At 42.3% G+C, this 10,855-nt stretch overlaps 1 long non-coding RNA gene across 1 annotated transcript; it reads right to left on the reverse strand.

Moving 5' to 3' along the window:
- Positions 1-9,787: 9,787 nt before the first annotated feature.
- Positions 9,788-10,844, reverse strand: LOC130120829 (uncharacterized). The gene is made up of 3 exons (XR_008811009.1): positions 10,732-10,844; positions 10,228-10,333; positions 9,788-10,035 (listed from the first exon to the last, which is right to left on the reverse strand). It is a non-coding gene; the product is annotated as an uncharacterized LOC130120829 (long non-coding RNA).
- Between the last annotated feature and the right edge of the window lie 11 nt (positions 10,845-10,855).

The following is a 10,855-nucleotide window of genomic DNA, read 5'->3' on the forward strand; positions in this document are numbered from 1 at the left end:
GAGGCTAGGCCTTGCCTCACATTGTTGTGAATCAGCAAACTGTAGAGTGTTTGCATTAATAATAAATACTGACGTATAATGTAAGAAAGGACTTGTTCATTATGGAAGCAGAATGTTTAAATATTTAGGCCTAGTCGCAAGCAGACTTATATCATATAACCCTAGGCCCTGATGAGGGACTAAATACAAAACTACTACTACTACTTTCGGCTGCTCCCGTTAAGGGTCGCCACAGCGGATCATCCGTTTCCATTTCTTCCTGTCTCCTGCGTCTTCCTCTGTCACACCAGCCATCTGCATGTCTTCCCTCACCACATTCATAAACCTCCTCTTTGACCTTCCTCTTTTCCTCTTCGCTGGCAGCTCCACATTCAGCATCCTTCTCCCAATATACCCAGCATCTCTCCTCCACACATGTCCAAGCCATCTCAATCTTGCCTCTCTTGCTTTGTCTCCAAACCGTCCCACTTGAGCGGTCCCTCTAATATAATCGTTACTAATCCTGTCGTCCTTCGTCACTCCCAGTCAAAATCTTAGCATCTTCAACTCTGCCACCTCTCACACCGCCCCTGTCTTTTGGTCAGTGCCACTGTCTCCAAACCATATAACATAGCTGGTCTCACAACCATCTTGTAAACCTTCCCTTTAACTCTTGCTGGTACCCTTCTGTCACCAATCACTCCCGACGCTCTCCTCCACCCACTCCACCCTGCCTGCACTCTTTTCTTCACCTCTCTCCTGCACTCCCCGTTACTTTGGACAGTTGACCCCAAAGTATTTAAACTCATATGCCTTCGTCACCCCCCCCCCTACATCCTGACCATTCCACTGTCCTCCCTCTCATTCATGCATAGGTATTCCGTCTTGCTCCTTCTGACTTTCATTCCTCTTCTCTCCCCAGTTCATACCTCCACCTCTCCAGGCTTTCCTCAACCTGCACCCTACTCTCACTACAGATCACAATGTCATCTACGAACATCATCGTCCATGGAGGCTCCTGCCTGATCTTGTCCGTCAACCTGTCTATCACCATTGCAAACAAGAAAGGGCTCAGAGCCGATCCTTGATCTAATCCCACCTCCACCTTGAACCCATCTGTCATTCCAACCGCACACCTCACCATTGTCACACTTCCCTCATACATATCCTGCACCACTCCTACATACACTACCGTTCAAAAGTTTGGGATCACATTGAAATGTCCATATTTTTGAAGGAAAAGCACTGTACTTTTCAATGAAGATAACTTTAAACTAGTCTTAACTTTAAAGAAATACACTCTATACATTGCTAATGTGGTAAATGACTATTCTAGCTGCAAATGTCTGGTTTTTGGTGCAATATCTACATAGGTGTATAGAGGCCCATTTCAAGCAACTATCACTCCAGTGTTCTAATGGTACAATGTGTTTGCTCATTGGCTCAGAAGGCTAATTGATGATTAGAAAACCCTTGTGCAATCATGTTCACACATCTGAAAACAGTTTAGCTCGGTACAGAAGCTACAAAACTGACCTTCCTTTGAGCAGATTGAGTTTCTGGAGCATCACATTTGTGGGGTCAATTAAACGCTCAAAATGGCCAGAAAAAGAGAACTTTCATCTGAAACTCGACAGTCTATTCTTGTTCTTAGAAATGAAGGCTATTCCATGCGAGAAATTGCTAAGAAATTGAAGATTTCCTACACCGGTGTGTACTACTCCCTTCAGAGGACAGCACAAACAGGCTCTAACCAGAGTAGAAAAAGAAGTGGGAGGCCGCGTTGCACAACTGAGCAAGAAGATAAGTACATTAGAGTCTCTAGTTTGAGAAACAGACGCCTCACAGGTCCCCAACTGGCATCTTCATTAAATAGTACCCGCAAAACACCAGTGTCAACATCTACAGTGAAGAGGCGGCTGCGGGATTCTGGGCTTCAGGGCAGAGTGGCAAAGAAAAAGCCATATCTGAGACTGACCAATAAAAGAAAAAGATTAAGATGGGCAAAAGAACACAGACATTGGACAGAGGAAGACTGGAAAAAAGTGTTGTGGACGGATGAATCCAAGTTTGAGGTGTTTGGATCACAAAGAAGAACGTTTGTGAGACGCAGAACAAATGAAAAGATGCTGGAAGAATGCCTGACGCCATCTGTTAAGCATGGTGGAGGTAATGTGATGGTCTGGGGTTGCTTTGGTGCTGGTAAGGTGGGAGATTTGTACAGGGTAAAAGGGATTCTGAATAAGGAAGGCTATCACTCCATTTTGCAACGCCATGCCATACCCAGTGGACAGCGCTTGATTGGAGCCAATTTCATCCTACAACAGGACAATGACCCTAAACACACCTCCAAATTGTGCAAGAACTATTTAGAGCAGAAGCAGGCAGCTGGTATTCTATCGGTAATGGAGTGGCCAGCGCAGTCACCAGATCTGAACCCCATTGAGCTGTTGTGGGAGCAGCTTGACCGTATGGTACGCAAGAAGTGCCCATCCAACCAATCCAACTTGTGGGAGCTGCTTCTGGAAGCGTGGGGTGCAATTTCTCCAGATTACCTCAACAAATTAACAGCTAGAATGCCAAAGGTCTGCAATGCTGTAATTGCTGCAAATGGAGGATTCTTTGACGAAAGCAAAGTTTGATGTAAAAAAAATCTTATTTCAAATACAAATCATTATTTCTAACCTTGTCAATGTCTTGACTCTATTTTCTATTCATTTCACAACATATGGTGGTGAATAAGTGTGACTTTTCATGGAAAACACAAAATTGTTTGGGTGATCCCAAACTTTTGAACGGTAGTGTACTTCTCTGCAACTCCCAACTTCCTCATACAATATCACATCTCCTCTCTCGGCACCCTGTCATATGCTTTCTCTAAATCTACAAAGACACGATGTAACTCCTTCTGGCCTTCTCTATACTTCTCAATCAACATTCTCAAAGCAAACATCACATCTGTGGTGCTCTTTCGTGGCATGAAACCATACTGCTGCTCGCTAATTGTCACCTGTCCTCCTAACCTAGCATCTATTACTCTTTCCCATATCTTCACGCTGTGGCTGATCAACTTTATAACTCTGTAGTTGCTACAGTTCTGTACATCGCCCTTGTTCCTGAAAATAAGTACCAGTATGCTTCTTCTCCACTCCTCAGGCATCATCTCATTTTCCAAGATTGTGTTAAACAATCTAATTAAAAACCCCACTGCCATCTCTCCTAAACATCTCCATACCTCCACAGGTACGTCATCAGGACCAACTGCCTTTCCACTCTTCATCCTCTTCATAGCTGCCCTCACTTCCTCCTTGCTAATCCACTGCACTTCCTGATTCACTATCCCCACATCATCCAACCTTCTCTCGCTCTCATTTTCTTCATTCATCAGTCCCTCAAAGTACTCCTTCCACCTTCTCAGCACACTCTCCTTGTCAGCACATTTCCATCTCTATCCTTGATCTCCCTAACTTGTTGCACATCCTTCGCAGCTCGGTCCCTCTGTCTAGCCAATCGGTACAAGTCCTTTTCTCCTTCCTTAGTGTCTAACCTGTCATACAACTCACCATACGCCTTTTCCTTTGCCACCTCTCTCTTCGGTTTACGCTGCGTGTCCTTGTACTCCTGTCTACTTTCTTCATCTCTCTGACTATCCCACTTCTTCTTTGCCAAACTCTTCCTCTGTATAATTAGCTGTACTTCCTCATTCCACCACCAAGTCTCCTTGTCTTCCTTCCTCTGTCCTGATGACACACTAGGTACCTTCCTAGCTGTCTCCCTCACTATTTATGCAGTGATTGCCCAGCCATCCAGAAACTCTTCACTACCACCCAGTGCCTGTCTTAACTCCTGCCTGAACTCCACACAACAGTCTTCCTTCTTCAACTTCCACCATTTGATCTTCAGCTCTGCCTTCACTCGCTTCCTCTTCTTGGTCTCCAAAGTCGTCCTAAAGACCACCATCCAATGCTGCCTAGCTATGTTCTCTTCTGTCACCACCTTGCAGTCTCCAATCCCCTTTAGATCGTGCCTTCTACATAAGATATAGTCCACCTGTGTGCACTTTCCTCCACTCTTGTACGTCAGTGTTCCTCCCTCTTCTTGAAATATGTATTCACCACAGCTATTTCCATCTATTTCGCAAAATCCACCACCATCTGTCCTTCCACATTTCTCTCCTTGACACCATACCTACCCATCACCTCCTCATCACCTCTGTTCCCTTCACCAACATGTCCATTGAAGTCCACTCCAATCACCACTCTCTCCTCCTTGGGTACCCTCTCCACTACATCATCCAACTCACTCCAGAATTCTTCTTTCTCGTCAATCTCACACCCAACTTGCGGGGCATATTCGCTGATAACATTCAGCAATACACCTTCGATTTCCAGCTTCATACTCACACTCTGTCTGACACTCTCTTCACCTCCAGCACACTCTTGACATACTCTTCCTTCAGAATAACCCCTACCCCATTTCTCCTCCCATTCGCACCATGGTAGAAGAGTTTGAACCCACCTCCGATACTCCTGGCCTTACTCCCCTTCCACCTGGTCTCTTGCACACACAGTATGCCTACCTTTCTTCTCTCCATCATATCAGCCAGCTCTCCCCCTTTACCAGTCATAGAGCCAACATTCAAAGTTCCGACTCTCACCTCCACACTCCTACCTTTCCTCCTCTCTAGCTGCCTCTGGACATGCCTTCCCCCTCTCCTTCTCCTTCGCCCAACAGTAGCATAGTTTCCACCGGCACCCTGCTGGTTAACAGCACCAGTGGCGGTTGTTGGTAACCCGGGCCTCGACCGAACCGGTATTGACTAAACACAAAACATTTTTAATATGAAGAAAAAAAAATTCCAGGTGAATAACCCTTTGAGCAGAAATGAAACGTAATGTTTTGAGTGGTGCACAGAAAAGGAAAAGAGCTGCAGAGGAGAAGATGAGCAAACTTCCAAAATTAACATCTTGGTTCTACCCAGGTGCAACGTCAGCCACTAGTACTGCTCCTTCAAATATAGCATACATATCTACATCCACTCCTGCATCCAATCATCCAGTTCCAGCAGACACACCAATGGTATCATTGCCTGTTCCTGCTGCTGGGGACATTCCACAAGAGGAAATACCCAAATCTGTAACAGTAAAGGAGTTTGCGATCCAAGACACAGATCCAGGGCTATGGAACATTAACAATACTAACTCAGTGGATTACTGGATTCGTAGTGGGCCATCATCGTGTCAGAATCATGATAGCAACCTTTCAAACTCACGCAGAGTTTATAAAGGAGCTGGAGGAGAGAATACTCAGACAAGGTATTTATCAAATAATGTGTTCAAATGTGAACTGCGGAATGGTGAGTGTGTAAAACGTGAATGGCTACTCTATTCACCATTTGTACTGCTTTGTATGACGCCTATTGTCCAAGACAGAATCTCCCTTTGCTACATCAGGATTCAATGACTGGAAACACAGCAATGTGATTGTAGAACATGAAAACAGAGAAGAAGATCACAAGTGCATGACAGCATATTTGATTCAGCATAAAGAAACTGGAAGTATAGATTCTTTATTACTTGAACATCATCGCTCAGAGCAGTATTGGCATAAAGTGTTGACACGTGTGGTTTCTGTAATTTGCTTTCTTGCCTCCAGAGGTTTGCCATTACATGGAGACAATCAAATTATTGGGTCAGCAAAAATTTCAAACTATTAAGGTATTCTAGAGCTGTAGAGTGAATTTGACCCTTTTTTGGAAGAACATCTCAAACTGCATGGAAATCCTGGAAAGGGGAACCCATCAGCAAACATTTGTGAGGAATTTGTTGAATTAATGGGACAACATGTTCTTTGTGCTATTCTTGAAGAAATAAAAGAGTCAAAGTATTATTCAATAAGTGTGGCTTCCACTCCAGACATCTCACACTGATCAACTGACATTTACTGTCCGGTACATTCGAGGATGTGAGCCTGTGAACCTGTGGAACGTTTCGTTAAGTTCATCCCCATCTTTTCTCATGGAGCAAAGAATCTAGCAGACACTGTCGTGGATTTCCTTAATGAGAACAAAATTCCACCATCAAACTGCCGTGGTCAGTCGTATGACAATGCCTCAAATATGTCTGGACGCTATACTGGATTGCAAGCACGGATTCATCAACTGAATGAGTTCACCATCTATGTCCCCTGTGCTGGACACAGCCTGAACTTGGGAGTAAAAGCGGCAGAGTGTTGTCTACAGACTGTAAAATTCTTTGACTTTGTTCAGCATCTGTATTCCTTTTTCTCTGCTTCTACACATCGATGGAATGTTCTGGCATCATCTTTGGGGAAAAAAATGTGGTCAAGCATCTGTCTGATATGAGATGGTTGTCACATTTTGATGCTGTTCATGCTCTGTATGGGGGTCTCGAGAAAATTAAACATGCACTGGATTCTGTATCAGCTGACACTGAACAGGAAGCGAACACAAGGCGAGAGGCAGAAGGATTGAGCGAGAAAATGGAGAACCTGAAAACGATCTTTCTCACAATTCTTTGGAATGACATTCTTGAAAGAGTGAACAAAACAAGTAAGGTCCTGTAGTCAAAGGATGTGAACATACTTGTTGCCATGAATATTCTTGAGTCTCTGAAAATCTATCTTTAGGAAAGTAGAGACAAATTTAGTGAATACAAATTGAAAGCCAGGAGTAGGTATCCAGATTCAAATTATAGCGATGTGAAAAAACGGGAACAAAAGCGAAGTGTGTGTCTTACTAGATATGATGGATCAGAAGAAGAGGTACTTCTCAGTAAAAGTGAAAAGTTCAAGGTCGAAACATTCCTTCCTGTTCTGGACTCTCTAATTTCTGAACTGACAAAACGTGCAGGAACTTATTCATTGATTGGAAATCTGTTTTGCTTCTTCAGTGAATTGAAAACAATTGGTTCTGATGAGCTAAACAAAAAGTGTGAACATCTGGCTAATGTGTATCACAAAGACCTTGATTATGGTGACCGTTTAAATGAATGTGAGCATCTCAAGCACTACATGGTTCTTGATGGAAATTGTAACTCTCCCTGCATTGTACAGAAAAATAATTTTGGACAACTTGAAATCTGTGTTTTCCAATGTTGACATTGCATTCAAGTGCATGATGGTGACCAACTGTGCAGGAGAACGTTCATTTTCAAGACTGAAACTTGTAAAAAATCAGCTTCGCAGCACAATGGGGCAGCATGCAGCATTTGAACTGGCTTTCATTCATGTGGATGGAAAATTACATCCTGAAGACCACTGACTTCAAGCCAGTTGTCTTCAGGATGAAGCAATTCTCTGCAAAGAGATTTCACAAATGTGTTGATCGCTTGATTAATAATAAATTATTCATAGTAATTTCATACTGTGCCATCTCCGTCTGTATGGTTTACTAATTGAGTATCATTTATATGTTGAAATTTTTGTGTTTTTCAAGGCTCATGTTATATTTTTCAAACGTTTGCATTGATTAATCTTTGTTGTACAGCATGTTTTTTATTGTTTAAACACAGATTTTGTTGGTAGTACCAATAAATATGATTAATTTTATCGACCATTTACATTTTTATTCCTGTGAGTGGTTGTGTAGGTAGGGGCCCCAGTGCACTGCTTTGCCCGGGGCCTATAATGCTGTTAAGACGGCCCTGACTGTAAGGCTAACCCGGCGGAGCTCGTTTGCATGACCTACTTCGGTGTGTGCTAAACCGGAACTCCGGTATTCAGCCTACTTGACACACTGATGGTCAGGTGTTTAGCCATGCAATTATCATATATGGCCTTGCGATGCTTTGTTAAATGCTGAAACAGGTTTGTAGTGTTGCCTCGTGTTGTAGCTATGGTAGCAAGTTACGTTCTGCACAATACCCGACTCTGTGCAGCATCTGCTTTCCTAAATCCAAAATAGGTCCAGACAACTCACGTACTGCTCCTCTGACACTAAAGTCACCTTTTCAGTGTTTGGCTCTGCTGAGGCCATTTTCACAAGGTAGTAACGTTACTGCTAAAATCAAAGCACAGTATGGCAAGTTGTTTTCTTCATTTACCGTGCTCACTCGCATGTCACATGAGCGCAGGGCAGCCTGTGTGTAGGTGAACCCCACGTGGTCAGGTATTTCCAACCCTCTGATTGGTTAGATTATGTAACATACTTTTTTTTTTAATAGCAACCTTTGCCATTTGAAAATTGCATTCTATTACATCGCGATTTCGGTTTGAATTCCATTAGTCGTTCAGTCCTAATTACAACACACAAAAAAACCATCTTTGCAGATGTTCTTACAGGTTGCAATCATAATAATAAACTACTATTTTCTTCAATCACAGTATATAGCGTAGAGTTCCAGAGGAATAGCAAAGCAGCTTATTTGTCTATAAACGCTCCCACAGCTTACATTATGTCTGTGTCCAGCATTTCCTTGCCATCTCCTTCGTCCAACCACCAAAGGGCAACACTAATGGCAAGGTCATAATGGGCCTGTAACATCAAATAAAGGGGGGGGGGGGATAGACAAAGTACACCTGCATGCCAAAACTGTATTCAGTATTCCAGCCATGATGAAAACGTGGCAGTTTCTACCTCAATGTGCTAGAACTCAAGAAATTAAGTAAACTGTTTAACAAAGCTATGTAAGTCCTTATACATGAAAGAAAAAAAAAACGGGAAATTTCCATAAAATGAATTCGAGATGACTAATTCTGCTCAGAGAAACGCTGTCAAACTAATCTCTCATTCTCTTTAACAGTAATAGATTTGATATCAAATATATTACTCATCTTTTACCAGGTCATCCAGCATTGTGGCCGTCCCCGTCCCTTTGGGGTCAAAAGCATTCTCTCTGAGTTTCTGTCCAATGTATCCACTCCTGTTAAAAATAGGAAAACGAGTGCATCAATATTCACTATAAACAAAAAAAGGGAGAACTGATGGCCACATTGTTTTCCAACAACCTTTTTGGGCTTCAACGCCCACTCACAGAAGAGCCTCAATGTCTTTCTTCAATCGCCTTGCCTCCATTTTCTGAATGAACACCATTCATCTATGAATCCTGCAAAGTAAATAACCTTTTATTGAGTGAAAAGTTTGTAAAATCTATATTTGCAGTGGCAGAGCAGGCACAGATCATATAACTGTCGTTGACCCGAACAAGAGGTTAATTTACTGCTGAGGAGGCAGTTGCTGCACAGTCAGGGGATGAACCTGACACCTCCTCAGACCCATGCAAACAGCAAAACAATAACTTTTAACACACCTGCTGCTATGGAACTGAATTTAGCCCTTAAAAAATAGTCTCTATAGTCTTTTAAGAATTGTTACTATAAGGAGAATCCAACACCACTACTATTTACATTTTAACTGAGCACAATTTACATAGAATAATCCCTGCCTAGCAAAAGATAAGCATGGACTGCAGTTTTTGTACTTACCGTGCAATTCTATACGCCCAGTAAGTGTTGTATACCAAAGACAGGTTACTGTTCTCTTACTTGCATAGGAATAGAAACTCCTACACAGCATGCATACACAAGCCAAGCTTATAGCGGTTTTCAGGAACACCCGCCTTGAAAGGCAGAGGAACCACGAGCAGACTTCTCAGGTTAACAGCTTACACTGAATAATTTATGCCTGACCTCCTGTCAATCTCTGTTACAATTGCCAACTAGACTACATTTTGAGGAAGAGACAAATAAATGATGGTCATGAGACAATGCAACTCTAAATCAATGTATTTAACAGAATGATGTGTACATATTGTACATATTGTAAACACAAACAATGTGAGGTCTAGAAAGCAGGAACACTTGCAAACATTTCTAGTTTTTCTGATGAGTCTTCTCTCTGAAACTCTAAAAACTCTGAAAGTTTTCTCCAAAAGGTTTACGAAAGAGTTATAACAATCAATCCATCCACAGAAAAAGTTCTAGCTCTCCAATGTCTTTCTGTCAAGACTCGTTTTTGCTTTCTTCTTCTTGGCATTCTTGAAAACCGGCGACCTCAGGAACTCGGTGTCAGTGAATTTGTCGCCGCGTCTGATTTTACTATTTGGAAAGAAAAAAAAAGATTCACTGAATCCGGTGTGTGCTCTTGACTTGAAAAGGGTACAAAAACAAGTGTATTATTATTGATTTCATGGATTGGAATAACAAATAATAACAGCGCTGTTGATTAGACAAAAAGCACACATTCAGAAATCATCAGAGTGCAAAACACCGTTCACTAGAGAACCTCACCTGTTCAGGGGGGGCTCCTTGTAATTCACTGCAGCTTTTTGTCTCCTCCTTCGGCCTACGCCATCATCATCAGAAGTTGTAACGTTGTCAGTCAGTGATGTTAGGACTGTTCTTTCAACAACACAAACACACACAAAAAAAGTTGCCAAATTTGTCACTTCATCACACATACCACTAATCAAGTTCATATCACTACTAAGGTTTAACAGCAAAATAAAAAAAAAACTAATAAAATCAATATAAGCCAGTATTGGGCAAAATGATCCAGAAAAAAGGCCGGTGTAGGTGCAGGTCTTTGTTCCATCCAAGCAGTTACACAATTGATTCTATTAGTCAACCAATAGTCTTTGTTAAGGACCTTGATTTGTAGACTCAGGTGTGTAACTGCTTGGTTGGAACAAAGACCTGCACCCACACCGACCCTTTCTGGGTCATGTTGCACATCTCTGATATAAGCTCCATCATGAGGAAAAACTGGATCAAAAAAAAAAAGGGTGATCAGACCTGGAGGTGACACTTTCTTCTCGTCAGCTTGCCAGGCCTTCTTTGGTTTCTGAATTTCTGAAACAGTTTTGTGATTCCATAGCAATGTTTCATGGTCACCATCACCACTCCAGCCCTCTGAAAA

Source organism: Lampris incognitus, chromosome 11 (assembly GCF_029633865.1).
Source record: "Lampris incognitus isolate fLamInc1 chromosome 11, fLamInc1.hap2, whole genome shotgun sequence".
NCBI classification, from domain to species: Eukaryota; Metazoa; Chordata; class Actinopteri; order Lampriformes; family Lampridae; genus Lampris; species Lampris incognitus.